The sequence below is a fragment of the Asparagus officinalis genome, chromosome 8, assembly GCF_001876935.1.
Source record: "Asparagus officinalis chromosome 8, Aspof.V1, whole genome shotgun sequence".
Lineage (NCBI taxonomy): Eukaryota > Viridiplantae > Streptophyta > Magnoliopsida > Asparagales > Asparagaceae > Asparagus > Asparagus officinalis.
In genome coordinates this window covers 71,173,150-71,192,852 of record NC_033801.1, presented here as the reverse complement: position 1 = coordinate 71,192,852, position 19,703 = coordinate 71,173,150, and positions in this window count along the sequence as shown.

Below are 19,703 nucleotides of genomic sequence, written 5' to 3'. Positions count from 1 at the left end.
CGCTGTAGGGGCAAAATCATCCATCAAGCAGAGGAGGGCGAAATCGCCTGTCGAAAGGGGGAACCCACTTCAAACGAGGTATGCCCGTACATACTATACTCCCCTCTAAACAGGAAAGGGCCGAACTCGCCTTACGAAAAGGAAGTTCGCCTCCTTCCCGCTGAAGGATTCGCCCGCGGAGACAGTAGTCATCCTCTAAGGGCAATTAGGGCAAGCTTTGCCCCAAATCGGGGAAGCTACCAAGCATAATGGGTAACCCTCATCTCCCTAAAATCCGACGCCTAGGATCTACGAGAGATCGTCCAACGAACCCATCAACATACCTGGGCGCGACTCCAGAGCACTGGCAGGCATGCCAGCGGAGAGACGGTCGGAGTAACGTCCGGGGCCTGCACCCCTTACTTTGCACCTCTTAGATTTCGGAGCCATTGTAGGATGAAACGGGAATTCTTTCCTTGGAAGTTCTTTTCAAGATTTGAGAGCACGGTAACTCCCAATGGAGGAAAACGGCTGATTTAGAAGGGCGGAGTTGTCCACGTGGCCACGTCTGCCCTCAAAAGGTGAAAACCCTAACGGACAGGAGACGTGGCCACGATCAAATTCGACGGCCCAGATCACCCTCGATATATCGAAAGAACCGAGGTTGGCGGTTGCATCCGACGGTTGAGTTCGAAAACCACGGCCACGATGCGTCGCGGGGCGAAACACACGAAAATCGTGTTGTCAAGTCACGATCGCCACGACCCGATGAGACCGCGCCGCCTTAGCTGGGAAACACAAAGCCCTATCGACAGACACGTGGCTCATCTCCCGTCAAATCTGGGCCCGCCTCAAAAAGGAAGGGTCTCGCCTGCAAATACTTGGCATGACCCCGTGAGTTGCATGAAACTTGGCTCCCCAAAGACTAATTTCGCCTTGACGATTCACTCGCCACCAAAGGTAAAATTACAAACGAAGCCAATAGAATGACCTCGCTTAAACGGTTAAAACCCATGCCTCAGACAGCTAAGGGTTAGAGCAGAAATCTTAGCATTAAGTCTAAGAGAAACTATTCAACAACTTATCATACTGAGGGGAATAGTATGGCTAGCCCGATTCAAACGGTAATCGGTAAAGGCACATCAAACCCGTTGATAGCTGAGGATTTGCTAAAAATCCTGAAAGAAATCAAATGCGCTTACTTCACCAAAAATTTCTTTATTCAAAGTATTCCAGACCACACGCGAGCCGGTTTAGGTTTGAAAACTTTGAAGGGGGTCTTGTAGACGGTAAAAAGTACCTCTATAGGCTTACGGGAAATTCGCCTACGAGAAGAGCTCGCATGCTCAGTTCTCTGGCGCGGGCCTAAGTCGCATAGACGTCAGATATGCTCGATTCTAGGTTCACCTAACGGTCGGGTCGCCAGTACGAGTTGAGATCGATCAGGACGGCGGAAGTTCACATTCCACCCAACTCGCCTGCCCGAGTTCAGGGTAGAATCCGCCAGCAAGCCCCAAGACCGTCAGTACAGCTGGGTATCCATTACCCCACGTGCTGGGATGGACCTTCCCATCCCTCTCGACCCGAAGGGAGAGAGCACAATACCCTAAGACCGTCAAACGGCTGCTCGCAGTACACACAGCACGAAGGCCTGGACAGGTGTCGAGTCAACCTGAGCATTCATAAATGCGACTCACCTCGGCTGTCTGAGTCAAGAGCTGGATCCGCCGGCACTCGGCAAGTTGGCTAGACCCACTCGAGTACTGTGCACCTGCTTCGCCACCTCTCCTGACCGGAAAGGAGAAAGCACCGTGCCAAAGTACGTCGGATGGTCACGCACAGTACGAGTGATCGGACAGATGCCTCATCACTCTGCGAACTCATAAATGCGGTTCATTAATGCTGGTCAGGTCCACTCGGATAGCAGACGGCCATTACCTCATATACATGGATGGGCCTTCCCATCGTAGGTGACAGGACATAAAACACAATCCCTGGAATGACCATTCATGGTATCGAGGAGCAGCTAGACGTCTCTGAAGAAGATGTGGTCACATCCTACAATTCAAGGAGGAGTCAAGCTGTCCTTCTTCCATTTAAAAGCCCCTTCCAGCACACTGGAGAGGAGGTCGCAAAACTTGGAGAAAAAGAGTTGAGACCAAGCTGTTAGGAGATCCTTGCATTACAGCACCACCGCCTAGTTCCGAGCTCCGATCGCCGACGAACTAAGCAGACCCGAACTCTATTACTCTGAGCTTCTACTGCGAACTGAAGCTCCCCAGCAACCTCATTCGAACGGTCCAAGGGAAGCAAACTCGACACGAGCATCGAGCGAAGCATCCTGTATCCACCTAAAGTCCCCACACAAAACAAAGAGGGCTTTCCCTCTGCTTCTGTTGTAAACATTTGATTTGTTAGTTTGTAATAAGCCTTCTTATTAATACAAACAAACATTCCCTGTTTTCGGGAAATCAAATTTTCACCCTACAGTTACCGTCCAGCCTTTTTCAAATCCAGATCCCGTTTCCCCTGTTCCTGTACCTCCGACGGAGCCAGGTAAGAACGTGGGTCCCACAAGATCCAGAGTTCCTTTAAAAGCTCGCCTCGGTCCTTTACCGAAAAATCGAGGTAAAATGCCCGTGAAAGAGCGATTGGGGCCATTGAAGGGTCCCCAAACAATAGTCCAGACTGGGGGTCATACCAATCCCCCATGAAAGATAACAGAGGGAAAGCCATTGCTACCGACTGCATTGGATTGCGGGTCAAAGTTCAGGAGCCCGTTAGGTTTTCACACTCGCAGAAGCGTAAAATTGAACGTGCGACTCTTGAGAACGCTAATAAAGCGTCGTATCCCCAGAGGGAAGCACATTCGTCTGACAATGATAGTGTTATACCTGGGAAGTCATGCCAGCACTCTATGGGTTGCTCCAGTTATCAAACTGACGAGTTGTACTATAGAGCCAGGAGTGCGGGTAAGTCTCGAAAGAGAGACGCTCAAGACACGGAGTCTCACTGTCCGTGTGCCAACATAATCAAGGCGGTATTGTCAGAATGCTGCTGTTCTAAAGCCCCAAGGAGAGTTTCGGTGTTCGAGAGAATTTCCACCAGAACGTCCGAGACCAAGCCAAGGCGTTTCCGTAGGAAGAAGCCTGTCCGCCAAGAGGACGAATTCCTAGAAGTGTCTGCTAATATGACCGGCAGAGGCAAATCGTAGCCCAGATCAGTTTGCCAAAATATCCCAGTGTATGACTCAATTGCGATCAGGGACCAATAGGCGAAGGAATTACCAAAGGATGCAAAAGGGACTTCCTTTGGAAGAGGAGGTGTCAGATGATGGTTCAGATTCCTGCTCGGCTGTAGCGTCCGACGACACGGCATCTAGTGCAGGACAACCCTACGAGTCACTTATGATTAGCGCCGAACAAGTAACCAAGATACTTGAAGAGGCCCTGACTGAGCAGAAGGAAAGTTTCAAGCTCGAAATGCAGATGGCCATACAGAATATGAGAGAAATGCATGACCAGTAAATCCGAGCGCTGACAAACCAGCAAGGCGAGCCAAGTCGTCGTAAACAGGTTGATCTGGAAGATGAGGACACAGGTGCGAATGAAACTCACAATGTCAATAATCCTTCCATCAATGCAGGGGGTGGTAACGAGAATGCCAACGAAGACTTAGGTGAAAGCTTGAAGATTAAAAACCTCGAGAGCAAAATCAATGCGTTGATTTCTGCTCAAGAGATGAAGAAGACGGGCATTCCTTGTCCATACCCAAGAGAATGGAAATCGATCCCCTATCCGGCGAAGTTCAGTCTAATTAACTTCATGCCGTTTGATGGGAAGGGTTCACCCACTCAACATTTGATTTACTTCAAATCGCACCTAGGAGTCATCTCCGGTAATGAGCCTCTAATGGTACGGTCCTTCGTTGGCACTCTTCGTGGAGCCGCTTTCGATTGGTATCGCCGCCTCAAGCCAATGAATAGCTGGGACTACATGGAAACTAAGTTCCTCGCTAATTTCTTCGACGACGACACCGAGATATCCACCGAAACGTTGCTCGATGAGAAACAAAAAGACGGGGAATTGGTCGACACCTTCGTCAAAAGGTTCCGGAACAAGGCGATGAACTGTCGGGACCCGATCACTGAGGAGTTTATTCTCCAGACTTGCCACAACAACCTCGCATTTGACGTATTGGAGGCAATGGGAACAACACCGTCTAACACTTGGAAAGACTTGAAGGTGCGCGGTGAACAAGCCGAAGGAAGAAGGCCGAGAGGAACCTAATGACGGCTAATCCTCTGAACTCGAACTTCGCCTCTCGTGGTAAGAGCAAGGCACCTGCAGCTGCTGTTGGTGCTAATCGAACGTCACAACAGCAATCCCGAAGGCAGCAAAAGACTTCGGACCCGAGACTCAAAAAAGAGTATTCTTTCAAGGACGAAGACGTTCCAGCCATCTTCGAATCCCTCCTTGGAAGCAACAAGATCAAGCTACCACCTATCACAAATCAGGAGGAAGCTGACAACACTACAGACCCAAAGTACTGTGCATACCACAGGAGGGTCGTTCATCCCACCAAGGATTGCTTTGCTCTCAAGAATAGCATCCAAACCTTGGTTGAAGCCGGCGTCATAACGCTGAGATAAGACAAATGAGAACGGCAAGACTCCGACGAGTATAAGAGTATAAACTGCTTCTCAATCCTCCAACCGGTATAAGAGGGTTAAACTGCTTCCTGATACTCCAACATGTATATGAGTCTAAACTGTTTCATTTCTTTCACGGGAAGTTCCTGGAGAATTTTTATATGTAATATTCTTAAGGATAACCCGGTCATGTAACTAAGTACAATGTCGGACCCAGTTCCACAAGGGAAGCTGGGGGTGGATTATTCATGTATCGGGAAGTTCCCGAAAGAATACCACGGGTGATATTCTTAGGGATAACCCAATCACTATAAAAGTGATAAGTAAAACATCCACATTTAAACTCTAAAGGTTGGAATGTTTTCCATTATTGTTATCAAATTCACTAATTCTCATGAGTTATCTTGTTGAGACGAGATTCGATCCTTTTGACAGATTAATCTTTCCTCACAAAAATCCCCCACTGATCAAGTCAATTGACGGGGGGTCCACTAAATTTTCTGTCCGCCAATTCATGGCAATTTCCAAAGCTTGACGGGTTAAGTCCTGATTACTTAACGTCAAAACCCTTCATCGAGTGGCCAGTACAAACCAGTATTTCTACTGCTAATTGTATTCCACTCCCTTTGCTTCCAGGTCAAACCTTCCTAGAGTTAGGACCACAGCCAAAATCTCCTCTCGATTCCCTCCATGAACGAGAGGTCCACTTTCAAATCGGGTGATCAAACCTTCCTACAGTTAGGATCACCTCAAACTCCTGCTTGGTCAAACCTTCCTACAGTAAAGACCAAAACCACAATTCACTCTCGATAAATGAGAAATTCACCTTTAGTTAGGTAATCAAACCTTCTGACAGTTAGGATTATCCGAATTTTTTGATTCTCGGAGTGGAGGTCCCACTCCTAGTTTCATATTTTCGGATTCTGGGGGTGGAGATCCCACCTCGAGTCTCCTTTCCAGCTGAAGATAGAATATAAAATTCTTCTTCTTCAGTGTCGGGAGATAGAATATAAAATTCATCCTCTCCCATTTCGGGTTCGTCTTTGCCCCAAGAGAAGACACCAACCTTTTCCAAAAAATTTGTCAATTTAGGATTCATCTTAGGAAGTTTATCCCGAATCCTAAGCAGGGATAAGTCTGCGCCTAACACGCGCTGCCGGTTTAGTCTTTCTCCGTAGAAAAAGACACTAGAGTTCGATTCTGGGGTATTTTATCCCGAAACCTAAGTAGGGATAAGTCTGCGCCTAACACGCGCTGCCGGTTTAGTCTTTCTCCGTAGAAAAAAATACCAGAGTTCGATTCTGGGGTATTCTATCCTGAAACCTAAGCAGGGATAAGCCTGCGCTTAACTCGCGCTGCCGGTTAGTTCTTAACCGTTAAAAAGAATATACGCCCACATATTCAACATTGTGGCAGGTTGTTATTAATAACACCAAAATCCATGCCTTACACGTGTGGGGAATTTCATCCTGAATCCTAAGAAAGGATATGCCGACGCCTAACACGCGTCGCCGGTTTAGTCTTTTACCGATTGAAGAAGACACAAGAATCCGAGTCTGGGGACTTTTATCCTGAATCCTAGGTAAGGATAAGTCAGCGCCTAACACGCGTTGCCGGGATAGCCTATTCCCGTAACAATGGCGAAGTCTACGTATTCGAAGTCGTAGCATCAAGTCTAAGGGAGTTCATTCTTTTAGCACAACGTCACATTCGGAACGGATTTCAACAATCCGCTTGCTAGCCTGACTCAAACGGTAGTCGATAAAGGCATATCAAATCCGTTGATGGCTGAGGATTTGCCAAAAATCCTAAGTCAACGTCTGATACACGCTGTTGTTTAGTCTTTTCACAGGAGAAAGACGAAGTTTATGTATTCAACATCATAGAGCTAAAAGGGTTAACTCTTCTAGCTTAACGTCACATGCGGAACGGACTTAAATAATCTGCATGCTAGCCCGACTCAAACGGTAGTCGGTAAAGGCGCATCAAACCCGTTGATGGCTGAGGGTTTGCCAAAAATCCTATAAATACGAGTTATTGACGCATCAGCTCCGTCAGTTGGTCTCGTGACTCGAACATCCAATCACTTAGGGATAAGATCCACACGTGCAGAGGAATCAACTTTCATAGTTGGTCCTGCAACTCCGACATTTAGGACCGCCACGCTCCAATACCTTAAGAGCTTAAACTGTGTATACTCCAGCAAATGCACGAGTATAAACTGTGTTAATGGCGATCCGAAACCCTAGGTCAACGCCGGTCAACGCGTAACCCTAGGTCAACACCAGTCAATGCGTTGTGATCAAAAAGTCAGCGCACAACGTTCAAAACCCTAGGGTCAACGCCGGTCAACGCGTAACCCTAGGTCAACGCCAGTCAACGTGTTGCGATCAAAAAGTCAACGTACGACGTCCCAAACCCTAGGGTCAACGCCGGTCAACGTCTAACCCTAGGTCAACGCTAGTAAACGCGTTGTGATCAAAGAGTCGATACGACAGAGATAGTCAGTTCAAAGTCAACTCGATGACACGAGCCAAACTCAACTCATCAGTTTTAGATTTGAGACATCGACGACGGCCAGACGATAAACACGGTGCCGGAAGGATTTCAGCTATTCATCAAAGCATCGAATAGACTAAAAATCAAAGGAGTCAATAATTGAAGCTAACTGCAGGTCCTTTACACTGACCGAAGGCTGGACCAATCATATCCAAAGTATCACAGCCTCTTCTATAAAAGAAACAAGACTGGAACGCTTTGGAGGGGGTATCTGTAGGCGTTGAAAATTGCCTATAGGTCTCCACGAACAGTTCAAAGCTAAGAGAAGACGATAAACGTCACTATCCAAGTCACAGAAGATTGATTGATGTCGAACGCTTGAAGTGAATCGGCGAACTATGTGAAGCAACGGAGTTTCAGAATAACGAGGATACGAATTGATAGGGAGCCCCGCGTCGCTTACAAAAGGCACAACGCCCCTCATGTATTAGTTGACTCCACAATGATCCAATCATTGGAGCTTGTAGATCTCCTCTCCGGCTTTCTAACGCACTTTGAATCGTTCAAATCTGAGTTCGGATGAAGAAGTTACGGCGAAAACGAACAAACAGGCATAACGGAACGTCTCAGGCTGAACTGGGACACCCGAGGTGTCTCGGCACGACCGAGATACCCTAAGGTGTCTCGGCCATGGCCGAGACACCCAAGGGTGTCTTGGCCAAAGCCGAGATACCCAAATGTGTCTCGAACTTGGCCGAGACACCCAAAGGTGTCTCGGACCTGGCCGAGACACCCAAAGGTGTCTCGGAACTTGTGGAGCTATTTTGACTATGATTCGTTTTGAATATGAAGAAACTCATAACATGTAAGTTGTAGATATTTTTGTCAGCTTTCCAACCCATCTAGAATCAGGTCATTTGGAGGTCATATGAGGAAGTTATGATCAAAATAGTAAAAAACAGAAAAAACTGCAAATATCTCTCAAACCGTAAGGAATTTGGCGAAACTGAGAACACAAACCGAACGTGATGGGGTCAGTTTGGATGGCTCCGTCTCGTCGAGATAGTCGATTTTCATATATAATTCGTCCAATTCCAACGTACGGTTTGAAAGTTACGGTCTTTTCTTCGAAACAAGTTATTTTCTTCGACCAGGCCCGCATTTGGGCTTACGACTATCCCACTTTGACATAAACGTGTCTGCTAAGTGTTCTACATCACTTCCTCACTATATGAAAGTTTACCTGAATCACACACTCGATTCAGGAGGTTTATAAGACTGAAACCCTAGTTTTACCACAATCTAATCACAGTTTTCCATAGAAACATCCCAAATCATCCACTACATACTAACAACAAACTCACTCATCTATGATAAATAGACTCAAACCAGGCTCTATACTTATCAGGTACATTTGTGCCATATGAAGTAGCAAGAAGAAACACTTTTATTTGTTTTACCACACACCATCAATGTTCAAGGCTCCTATACCACGCGCCCTCCTATTCCTCTCTTTTCAAATGCTGTAAACCGCAGCAGCCAAAGCCTGCACGCTTAACTTTCTTAATAAAGTTCTTCCCCCCCAAGCAGTTGAACCAATTTGTGATATGCTCCCATTCACAACTTCTGAAACAGATCTTTTTTATGAGGCAAATAAAACAAAACTTATCTATCTTGGATTCTTGGCTCATCCAAGATAAAATTTATGGTTCCACCATTGTGTGTATGCATGCCATCCATCTGATGGAGCCACTAGCCCCAAAGGCGAGCCATGCCGACTGTTCACACTGGCTCTCGCTCCATGCTTCAACAACCATCCATACATCCTAGTCATTGTCTCCCTCATCCAAGTCTTGTTGCTTAGATCATCCCACGTTCAGGCTCCGTAGAGGTGTGTGACAACCCCTTTTCTTATCACCAAACAGGATCATCAAGCAAAAAATGTTTAAACAAAAGTGATTTTATGGTCAACATCAACCTTAATCCAATATCAAACTAGTAGTAGTATAACAAGTTTTATCTGGCATGTGACTAACAGCCCAATTGTACCATGATCGAGTTGGTCCTTTTTTGTTTTAACACTACTAGCATGGCCTCTTGATTGAATGCATAGAAATCTTATTATCAGCATTCCCAAGACATCAGCTGTGTCCTGCACACATCAAAATTTCTTTTCTTCATCAATCTCAAAGTTTCAAGTTGACACGGTCTTAGGATATAAGTCCCTATATTGTTAGTGTTATCATTATTAACCAATACAAAACTCTTAAGTTGCATCTTACACTATTACTGTTTGTAGATTGATATGAGCCAGCTTACATTGGAAGATAACTATATGCATGTGATCCATGCAAGGGTCCAGCCTGCCCATTCTCCAAAATCTTGGGACGGGTATAGACATTCTAAAATTAGGAAGTCCACTCTCCCTGTTTATTCTCTCAAAGTAGAACTTCATCAAGCACTATAACCTGGATCCTATTTTACCCTCTTATTAAACACCGTTGCTAGCTCATTTGATGAACCATATGTTTTTGTTGCCCAGCTGTGGTTCATATGACTTAATCTTAGTTTGCTGCAAATTAACTAGGGAGCATGTGAAGCCCCAACAATCGGCCAACAAATGGCACATTCATCCTATGTTTCCCTTGGTTAACAAATTATATTTAGTACTTAAGCTCCTTTTTAGTATTTTGATTGATGTAACTATAGTCGTCTTTCTACTAATTCATATTGGGAATCCGCGCACACTGTCGGAAGTTTTGCCCGGATCGCTTAATTAGAGCAACTCAATCTTACTAAAGCAATTGATTATCTCGGCGATAGGAAAACAACGAGAAAAGTTTGAACAAAGGGAAAAAGCAATATGCCGGAAAAAAGTAAACAAGACATGAGATTTACGTGGTACTAGTACAAATTAAATCATCGTAGATGACACATCCTTGACGGCGAATCCGTCTAGGACGTTATTGTAGACTAACCTAATTTTTTAAAAGTCATGGGTCCCACTATCCTAGACCGGCAAGCCCTCTAGGATGTGAAATGAAAATTTCAGTGGGATTTCAAAATAGGCCCGCTATTTTTTTCACCCAAGAATATTATTAGCTTTTTACCTTTTTACAAAACTAGTTTTTACTCTAGCATCTTCGCTCGCTATTCACACTGTATCCCTCTCTGCTCGTCATCAAAGTTTGCTGTGGCTAGTTGAAGTTTGTCGTTGAAGTTTGCCGCTTGCCCTCGTAGATGATCGTTGTTCTTCTTATCGTCGACGCAGGGTTAAGAAGTTCACTGCCGCTTCATCTCGTCGTTGAAGTCGTCGAAGATCACTACTTCTTCTTGTCGCCGACGTAGGGTGTAGTAGAAATTCGCAGCCGCTTCTTCTCGTCGTCAAAGTTTGCGGTTCCCTGAATCGATCTCACATCAGATCTGCCATCAGTTTTGAAAAAAAGGTAATTTTTAAACTCACCTCCTCACCTCCCCCACCCCACTGGCCGGTGCCCCACCACCAAACCACCCCCAACAAAAAAACCCCTCCGACCCTAATCAAATCTAACATCTAACCGTAATTACCTAATAAATTACCCTTAAATCTAACACTGATTACCCCTAAAGCTAAGTTAAAATCAGTAAACCTGACTAATTACGTCTAAGGCTAATTTAAAATCAATAAACCTAGCCAAATTACCTAATAACTCTAAACCCTAAATCGACTAATCCTTAACCATGATCTAACTCTAATCAACACTATTGACTAATCCTTACCCGAAATCTAACCGTAAATGGTCTAATCCTTACTTAAAATCTAAACCTGACATTAATTACTTTTAAAACCAATTTACATGTAAACACTAATTATATATATCTTTTTAATTCTAAATTTAAACATTAATTCATGCAAACGTATTTTGGACTCTGATCAGTTTCTTAAAGATGCTATTAGTAAATTAAACTCTTAAAATAATTTGCCCAACATAATTTGGACTGCTAAAAGACTCAACAACCAAGCAAGTTCTCATGTTAATTTGGACTACACATATATCAAGTTAATTTATACAATGTTATGTTATAAATTAATTAGTATTTGATAAATTGAATCATGCATTTCTCTATTATTTACAAAATTTTTGTCTTGATATTGAAATTTCTTATATTGGTTGTGATTTTAGGAGAGCTTTAACATGAAGACAACCCGAACAATACCACAAGTGACGCAACGTGAAGTGGAAGGTGACCTGGACACACACATTCTATCTATGGAGGACAATGACATGATCGTTACAACCATTACAAGAAAGAAGAATAAGAGCATATATCTATTATGGGGGTTGGAGGTTGATGATGCCATTACACGTCATCCTCCATAGCATCTATGGCGGCACCTGCTACTTCGATAGGACCCATGATACTAACATCAGTGCCACTTTCGTTTGTGCAACCACGTGTTGTGTCTCTGGGCTTGGATCTCATTAATTGTGTCACATACTATTTGGTTGGTAAGATTGATCCGACTCCTTACCGTCAGGTGACGACGAAGCTATTCTCTATTTTACCTCAGTCACAGTTGGAGATTGTTCTACCTCACGTCATATCTTTATTGTCTGGTATGATTCTTGATGATTTATTTATGGAGATTGCACCTCAGTTGAGCATGAGGTCCTGATCTATGTAGACTGGTGCACATGTATGTTTACATAAGCTTTCGTTGACTTTGATGATTGCTTTAGTGTAGGTCACTATTTTTTATTATCTTTATAGAGATTCTTTGAATCAAATTAATGTACATATTATAACACTTTGATGATAGCAATATGTATAGTTGTTTGGTTTATTTTTGTTTGGTAACTTTGCTCTTAATCATGCACAGTGTCATTATTCATGTATTAATTGCTTTTTGGAATAAATGACGTACACAATGGATATGTTACCTTTAAATTTAAAAAACTAAGTATAGTCTTCATATTCAACATATAAGATGAGGGTATAAAATAGATATATATTGTGTTGATCCCAAGTTAACTCGATGAAATGTGATAGTCAATTTTTTTGGAGTTATGCAACCTAATATTCAATTTTTAATTTTTTTTTAAATTACTAGCTTTACGACCATATATATGTGACATGCAACTTAAGTTATAATAAGTTGTAAGTGTGAGGTTGTTTAACATGACGTATTTGAAACTTTTTAAAAAGCATGAATAACACAGTTAAAACACCAAATTAAGGTTTTCTTAAGTAGTAGTATAGATTATTACATTTTTCTAAAATTTTACGTGCTTCTAATACATAACTATTTTTTATGTTAAGGTTGTGGATGCTGTGGGGAACAATAATGGCATGAATGAGAGGCACGCAACCAGCGAAGATAGTCAAGAAGAGGAGGTTGAGCTTGGTATCTGAGTGTTTATTTTCTATCTTATCTATCTTGTGTGTGTGAAATAATACATTATTCATAGGAGCTTTAAAAATTTTCTTGACTATGATGGATTTCTCATTTCACGACTTATTATCTATGTGTGTATGATGGATTTATTGGGCATTGAAACTATGTGTGAGATTGAGATAATTATTTAAATAATGAACCATTGTGCAATAGTTATTTTAAATTTTTATTAGTTAGTTGATTGTGTTGTGAATATCTAGAATGTCAAATTTGAAATTATTTGATATTGTGTTGGATGTGGATACTGTTGGATGGAAATATGAATGTGATGGATATTGAAAATATTTGATATGGGCGTGATGGATATTTGAAATGTTAGTCTAAGTGTGTAGACCCGAAGCTGCAATCGAAAAGACGAAGAAAACAGTCAGAAGACTGTGCGGTCGACCGCAGTGGCAGATCTGGTCGACCGCGTGCACTGCAGGAAACTGAGAAGAATCGGTCGCTCTGGCCGGTCGACCGGCGTGGCCGCTGCGGTCGACCGAGATCGTGCACAAGACCCTGTAAACAGATTTCGTTCTGACCGGTCGACCGGCCTTGGCACGGCGGTCGACCGCGAATCGCCCAGACAGTTTCCTAAACTGTTTGGGACTCTGTTTTGTTTCAGGATTCTATAAATACCCAAACATTTTTAGGGTTTGTAGGACATCAAAAAATTATTCCTACTTTCCTACTTTCAACACAAGGTCCGGAAGGGCAAGGGTTCGATTGATTGTTTCGAATCCCCAACAACTGGTATCAGAGCTTCGTTCAGCAATTTGTGTGAAAGCCATGGCAGAGGAAAGCAAATCAAAGATTGAGAAGTTCGACGGATCGGATTTCGCCTACTGGAAGTCGCAGATGGAGGACTATCTGTACCAGAAGGACTTGTATCGCCCGCTTCTGGGCAAGGAAAAGGGAAAGAAGACGACGGAGTCAGATGGTGATTGGGAGGTACTAGATAGGAAGGTTCTAGGGCAAATCCGGTTGTCGCTCGCCAAATCAGTAGCCCACAATATTCTGAAGGAGAAGACGACGGTGGGGCTTATGGAAGCGCTCGCGAAGATGTACGAGCAACCGTCGGCAGCAAACAAGGTGCATCTAGTCAAAACTCTTTTCAACCTCAAGATGGCAGAAGGACGGTCCTTCACGATGCACCTCAGCGAGTTCAACACGATTGTTGATCAACTTATCTCCGTGGACATCACGTTCGATGACGAAGTGCAGGCCCTTCTACTACTATCGCAGTTGCCGGATAGTTGGGCAGGTTGTGTGACAGCAATCAACAATTTGGCGGGGAAAGAGAAGTTGAAGCTGAATGAGGTTGTTAGCATGATTCTATCCGAGGAGGTTAGAAGAAAATCGTCCGAATCAGAAGGTTCAGGTTCAGCCCTAAGTTTCGAGCAGAGAGGCAGAAGCCAGAAGAAAGGGAACCAGAACAGGAATCGGTCGAAATCAGTGAAGAAGAGGCCGAACTCGAAGGTTAGGTCTATCAAAGGGAAGTGTTGGAACTGCGGCCAGGAGGGCCATATGTCTTCGGTCTGTAAAGCACCAAAGAAGGATGCGGGTGAGCAGGAGGCTCATATCGTGCAGGATGCCTTGATCCTTGCTATGGATAGCGATTCTGATTCTTGGGTCATCGACTCAGGAGCCTCTTTCCACGCCACTGCTAATAGGAGACTACTTCAGAACTATGTAGCATGGGACTTTGGTAAAGTATACTTGGGGGATAATGAAGCTTGCAATATTGTTGGAAAGGGCGATGTTCAGATACAGAAGAAGGGCTCCAAGTGGAACTTGAAGAACGTGAGACACGTGCCGAAGCTGAAGAGGAATCTTGTTTCGGTGGGACAACTTGGAGCAGAAGGCTACGTTTCGACATTCACCGGGGATTCGTGGAGGATCTCCAACGGTACGATGGTTGTTGCCCGAGGCAACAAAACGGGAACTCTCTACCTCACTTCACATGCGAGTGACACCCTCGCAATTGCAGCTGGCAAGGAGAGTACAAATCTGTGGCACAATAGGCTGGGGCACATGAGCGAGAAAGGGATGAAAATTTTACATTCACAAGGAAAGCTAACCGGGATCGACACCATGGAAGTCGGGGTCTGTGAAGACTGCATCTTTGGGAAGCAGAAGAGGGTTAGTTTCCAGAAGGGTGGAAGGCCACCTAAGGCTCAGAAGCTAGAGTTGATTCATACAGATGTATGGGGCCAAGCCAGTTTGTCTTCTTTTGGCGGTTCGAGATACTACGTCACCTTCATCGACGATCACTCGAGGAAGGTGTGGGTTTACTTCATGAAGCACAAGTCAGAGGTATTCGAGATCTTCAAGAAGTGGAAGGCCATGGTCGAGAACGAGACAGATCTGAAGGTGAAGTGCTTGAGATCAGATACTGGTGGAGAATACGAGCTGGAGGAGTTCAAGAGGTTTTGTGCTACGAATGGGATTCGTTTAGAGAGGACTACTCCAGGGACGCCGCAGCAGAACGGCATTGCAGAGAGGATGAACAGGACCTTGACCGAGCGTACGCGGAGCATGCGATTACATGCAGGTCTGCCTAAGACATTTTGGGCGGATGCAGTGCATACGGCAGGATATCTTATTAATCACGGGCCATCAGTTCCATTAGATTTTGGGATTCCAGAGGAGGTTTGGAGTGGAAAGAAGATAAATCTCTCACACTTACGGGTATTTGGTTGCGTGGCTTATGTTCATATCAGTGACCATGTCAGGGACAAGCTAGAAGCTAAGTCACAGAAGTGCACATTCATTGGATACGGCATTGATGAGTTCGGGTATCGCCTTTGGGATGAGAAGAACAAGAAGATCATCAGAAGCAGGGAAGATCATCAGGAGCCGGGATGTGATATTCAATGAGGAGGTGATGTACAAGGACAGGAACAATGCCAAAGATAGCCAAAGCAGTGGGAGCAGCACTACGGATACAGGTGGATCCGAGTACATGGATTTGGAGGAACTTCCAGATGGGGGCGACGATGTCAGTTCTGACCGTAGAACGGAGGAGACTACAGGTGCAGGAGCTACTACCCAGGGCGTGGAGCCTAGGAGGTCATCTAGGGTACCCAAACCAAATCCCAAATACCTCTCGTCACTTGATTATCTACTCTTAACAGATAGCGGAGAGCCGGAGTGTTATGAAGAGGCAGTGCAAGTGAGTGAATCTCAGCAGTGGGAGCATGCGATGCAGGAGGAGATGGATTCTCTACTCACTAATGAGACATGGGAGTTAGCCCAGCTACCTGCACAGAAGAAAGCCTTGCACAATAAATGGGTCTACCGGGTCAAGCAGGAGAGTGATGGAAGCAAGAGATTCAAGGCCAGATTAGTAGTGAAAGGGTTTCAACAGCGGGAAGGAGTGGACTACACGGAGATATTTTCCCCTGTTGTGAAACTCACAACCATCAGAGTGGTGTTGAGTTTGGTAGCTGCAGAAGACCTCTTCCTTGAGCAGTTAGATGTGAAGACTGCCTTTCTTCATGGTGACTTGGATGAAGAAATCTACATGAAGCAGCCTGTTGGCTTCATTGAAGAAGGAAAGGAAGAGATGGTGTGCAAGCTCAAGAAGAGCTTATATGGTTTGAAACAGGCTCCGAGACAGTGGTATAAGAAGTTTGATAACTTCATGCAGAACAATGGCTACAGAAGATGCAATTCGGATCATTGCTGTTATTTCAAAAGGTTCGAGTCCAGCTTCATTATTTTGTTATTATATGTTGATGACATGTTGGTAGCAGGACCGTGTTTAGAAGAGATAAACAGTTTGAAGAGGCAGCTAGCAAAGGAATTTGCAATGAAGGATCTGGGTGCAGCGAAGCAGATTCTAGGGATGCGAATCAGTAGGGATGAAGCTGAAGGGACATTGAGTTTGAGCCAAGCTGAATACATTGAGAAGGTACTTCAGAGGTTCAACATGCAGAATGCTAAAGTTGTTAGCACACCCCTTGGAAGTCAGTTCAAGTTATCTGAGGAGCAATCGCCTAAGACAGATGCAGATAGAGAGCATATGAGCAGGGTGCCATATTCTTCAGCCATTGGGAGTCTCATGTACGCGATGGTTTGCACGAGGCCGGACATCGCCCATGCAGTGGGAGTTGTGAGCAGATTTGCAAGCAATCCAGGAAAGCAGCATTGGGAGGCCGTAAAGTGGATAATGCGGTACTTGAGGGGAACAACGAACAAGCCACTATGTTTCAGGAGGAAGGAGTTGGTACTGCAGGGATACGTGGATGCGGACTTCGCCGGTGATCATGATACGAGGCGAAGCACCACGGGGTATGTTTATACCTTAGCGTCGACAGCAGTGAGCTGGGTCTCACGTCTGCAGAAGATTGTGACTTTGTCTACAACCGAGGCTGAGTATGTCGCGGTGACTGAAGCAAGCAAGGAGATGATCTGGTTGAACGGGTGCTTGGAAGAGTTGGATCTGAAGCAAGGGAGAGGAGTTCTTTATTGTGATAGCCAGAGCGCTATACATCTTGCCAAGAATCCAGTATATCATGCCAGAACGAAGGGGTTTTTACATTTAATAATATTTATTTATATTTTCATTCAATTATGTGCAAACTAATCTAACAATAATTATTAATGGTATATTTATTCATGTAAAATAGATAATGAGGGTATAAAATTGTAATAAAATATGATTATCAGTCTTCTTTTGGCGGTTCGAGATACTACGTCACCTTTATCGACGATCACTCGAGGAAGGTGTGGGTTTACTTCATGAAGCACAAGTCAGAGGTGTTCGAGATCTTCAAGAAGTGGAAGGCCATGGTCGAGAACGAGACAGATCTGAAGGTGAAGTGCTTGAGATCAGATAATGGTGGAGAATACGAGCTGGAGGAGTTCAAGAGGTTCTGTGCTACGAATGGGATTCGTTTAGAGAGGACTACTCCAGGGACGCCGCAGCAGAACGGCATTGCAGAGAGGATGAACAGGACCTTGACAGAGCGTGCGCGGAGCATGCGATTACATGCAGGTCTGCCTAAGACATTTTGGGCGGATGCGGTGCATACGGCAGCATACCTTATTAATCACGGGCCATCAGTTCCATTAGATTTTGGGATTCCAGAGGAGGTTTGGAGTGGAAAGAAGATAAATCTCTCACACTTGCGGGTATTTGGTTGCGTGGCTTATGTTCATATCAGTGACCATGTCAGGGACAAGCTAGAAGCTAAGTCACAGAAGTGCACATTCATTGGATACGGCATTGATGAGTTCGGGTATCGCCTTTGGGATGAGAAGAACAGGAAGATCATCAGGAGCCGGGATGTGATATTCAATGAGGAGGTGATGTACAAGGACAGGGACAATGCCAAGGATAGCCAAAGCAGTGGGAGCAGCACTACGGATACAGGTGGATCCGAGTACATGGATTTGGAGGAACTTCCAGATGGGGGCGACGATGTCAGTTCTGACCGTAGAACGGAGGAGACTACAGGTGCAGAAGCTACTACCCAGGGCGTGGAGCCTAGGAGGTCATCTAGGGTACCCAAACCAAATCCCAAATACCTCTCGTCACTTGATTATCTACTCTTAACAGATAGCGGAGAGCCGGAGTGTTATGAAGAGGCAGTGCAAGTGAGTGAATCTCAGCAGTGGGAGCATGCGATGCAGGAGGAGATGGATTCTCTACTCACTAATGAGACATGGGAGTTAGCCCAGCTACCTGCACAGAAGAAAGCCTTGCACAATAAATGGGTCTACCGGGTCAAGCAGGAGAGTGATGGAAGCAAGAGATTCAAGGCCAGATTAGTAGTGAAAGGGTTTCAACAGCGGGAAGGAGTGGACTACACGGAGATATTTTCCCCTGTTGTGAAACTCACAACCATCAGAGTGGTGTTGAGCTTGGTAGCTGCAGAAGACCTCTTCCTTGAGCAGTTAGATGTGAAGACTGCCTTTCTTCATGGTGACTTGGATGAAGAAATCTACATGAAGCAGCCTGTTGGCTTCATTGAAGAAGGAAAGGAAGAGATGGTGTGCAAGCTCAAGAAGAGCTTATATGGTTTGAAACAGGCTCCGAGACAGTGGTATAAGAAGTTTGATAACTTCATGCAAAACAATGGCTACAGAAGATGCAATTCGGATCATTGCTGTTATTTCAAAAGGTTCGAGTCCAGCTTCATTATTTTGTTATTATATGTTGATGACATGTTGGTAGCAGGACCGTGTTTAGAAGAGATAAACAGTTTGAAGAGGCAGCTAGCAAAGGAATTTGCAATGAAGGATCTGGGTGCAGCGAAGCAGATTCTAGGGATGCGAATCAGTAGGGATGAAGCTGAAGGGACATTGAGTTTGAGCCAAGCTGAATACATTGAGAAGGTACTTCAGAGGTTCAACATGCAGAATGCTAAGGTTGTTAGCACACCCCTTGGAAGTCAGTTCAAGTTATCTGAGGAGCAATCGCCTAAGACAGATGCAGATAGAGAGCATATGAGCAGGGTGTCATATTCTTCAGCCATTGGGAGTCTCATGTACGCGATGATTTGCATGAGGCCGGACATCGCCCATGCAGTGGGAGTTGTGAGCAGATTTGCAAGCAATCTAGGAAAGCAGCATTGGGAGGCCGTAAAGTGGATAATGCGGTACTTGAGGGGAACAACGAACAAGCCACTATGTTTCAGGAGGAAGGAGTTGGTGCTGCAGGGATACGTGGATGCGGACTTCGCCGGTGATCATGATACGAGGCGAAGCACCACGGGGTATGTTTATACCTTAGCGTCGACAGCAGTGAGCTGGGTCTCACGTCTGCAGAAGATTGTGACTTTGTCTACAACCGAGGCTGAGTATGTCGCGGTGACTGAAGCAAGCAAGGAGATGATCTGGTTGAACGGGTGCTTGGAAGAGTTAGATCTGAAGCAAGGGAGAGGAGTTCTTTATTGTGATAGCCAGAGCGCTATACATCTTGCCAAGAATCCAGTATATCATGCCAGAACGAAGCACATCAACGTTAAATACCATTTTATACGCTCGCTGATGGAGGATGGAAAGTTGCATTTAATGAAGATTTTAGGGAGTCAAAATCCGGCGGACATGTTGACGAAGGCAGTCACCATTGAGAAACTGGAGTTGTGCGCAACTTCAGTTGGCCTTCACGAGTAGAAGACGAAGGCGGAGCCACACTACGAGGAT